Genomic DNA, 2500 nt, shown 5'->3' with positions numbered 1-2500 from the left:
TGAGTGGATTTGATAGATGGAAACTGAAAGAAGCCAGTCACATGTGTGTGTATGTGTGTGTGTCTGTCTGTCCCCCACCCACTGCTTGACAACTGGTGCTGGTGTGTTTACGTCCTCATAAGTTATTGGTTCAGCAGAAGAGACTGATAGAATAAGTATCAGGCTTTTCCTGTTGAGGAATGTGGTAAGGTGTTGTTAGCTTGAATTGTGTATGGGACATATGGCACAGGGTCCCAGCCTGAGATGAAATGTAAATGTGACGCTTAGATTGTTGAACAATGCTGGTGGTATACCTTCCTCATTGTACAAATGATATAACATTCATAGCAACATTACAGAAAACAGAGTTTCAATGTTTTAAAGTGGTCTCAATAATCAAGATCATATACCTATTCAAGTCTACTTTCTGCTGGATTCTTATTTTGATTTTGATGCTGCTTTAGCTATGAATTTCCATTTAAATTCTTCAAATACCATGGGATATTACTTACATTTCTTTTAAGAATCAAGTATTTCGGTATTTTTCAAGAATCATATTTTTCTCCTTAATTATACTATTGTGCCTCTGCAATCTTTTGATGTTATCTTTGATTCTCATGTTCATATTTAATTTGTTAGACTGCATTTAAAATTTTTTAGCAATATAAACTTTAGCCTTGTTTATTCACCAATGAGCCTCTAAGCTTACTAGTTATAATGTAACACCATAATGTCAGCATTAATCAGAAAGGGTGTTAGCCAAGGTATTTACCAGGGGACCTGTCACTATTAAAAAAAAATACCAAACTATAGAAATCATAATTGTATGTTAGTAGTGGTATGGTTGAGTGAGTGAGTGTGTGTGTGTGTGTGCGTGTGCATGCGTGCGTGTGTGTATGTGTGTGTGTATGTGTGTGTATGTGCACAAGTGTGTACATGTATGTATATATGTATGTGTGGCACATATGATGAATTGTTTAGAAAAAAACATATCAATGAAAATAGTCTTCCACATTCAGTGTAATCTTCGAAACATGTCGGAAATAAAAGAAATCATTTAACACAAGCGTATAATTCCATTTATTTAATCTTATATATATATATATATATATATATATATATATATATATATATACACACACACACACACACATATATATATATCTATATATATATATATGTATAACTTTTTTTCAACTATAACTTAAATTTTTAATGTTCTCCAATACTGTTGACTGCCCACCAATGCATAAAGCTGTTTCTGAAAAAGGAGACATAAAATGTCTTCAAATTTAGCTGGAACAGCCTCTATACATGCTACATATATCACTACATTCTATCTGTATAATTTTTGGTGACTTCACATATAGAGCACAATTCTCTAAGGAGTTCTAATAAAACTAAAACAAGATCCAAGCTGCAAAATAGCAGACTCACACATAATTTGGCACTGCATTTATAATTAATTGTTTTTTATAAATTTAAATTTCAATAATATCTCCATTCTTGATCACAATTTACCATTCAGTTAATGAGTTTTCCACCACATTACTACTGTAACTTTACTTAATTAACATTTCTCGATCCAGTACGTTAAGCATGTTAACTCCAGCTCATATAACTGTGTCTAGTTTAGGCATAAAACCAGCAATTTTAAGGGGATGAGGTTACTGTTAATCTATCTTATTGACTCTTAAAAGATGAAAAACAATGTTAACTTGTGTGGGATTTGAAATCAGAACATAGAGAATGGGAACAAATATCACAAAGCATTTTTAGCAATACTATTATTTTGTTACCCCACCACTAAATTCTAATTCAAATTATAGTGTTAATTCTGTTTCCAAAAGGCATTGTTTTCTCTTTTATTTAACAAAGTATTTCACCTCTCATCAGCTACTACAGCTAACCTTCAATGAAACTCAATTAGGGGTCACATTAGAATATTGTTCCCATATCTAAGATAGTGAATATCATTGCTGTTACACATGTAGTTATCTTATATTTGACACCAAACATCATTCAGCTCATTATAAGAATTCATTCACTATCATGCCACAACTGTTATCACACAACCACATTATTTCTTTTTTCTTTTCATCTTTTGCTCTCTTTTTAAATTGAGCAGAATGACTTCTCTCTGAAATAGCGAGAGTTGAGTACATCACAGTTAACCCATAAGCATTCAGATTACGCTGTCAAATATGCTTATTGATTCACATTGTTTTGAATTAATCATTCATTATCTCATAGCTTCAAGATTTCGCTGATGTGATTGTTTAGTTTTAGAATAACATTGCAAGGTGGGTGTGAAAGGCTGGATCTAGTCAGTTTGAACAGGTAGAATATTTGGACCTGATATGAGCAGTGTAAATGCCAAAGGGTTGATATCAGGAAATATGGCAGACATACAATAATCATGATTTTAACTTTCATCAAATATCTTGGTGCTTGTACAAAATGATGAAAAGAATACTAATTTTCAAAAGAAAAATATTTATTATCTTAAAATGAAATTAAC

Source organism: Octopus bimaculoides, chromosome 11 (genome assembly GCF_046866305.1).
Source record: "Octopus bimaculoides isolate indiv1 chromosome 11, ASM4686630v1, whole genome shotgun sequence".
In the NCBI taxonomy this organism is placed as follows: domain Eukaryota; kingdom Metazoa; phylum Mollusca; class Cephalopoda; order Octopoda; family Octopodidae; genus Octopus; species Octopus bimaculoides.
This window is presented reverse-complemented; position numbering follows the sequence as displayed.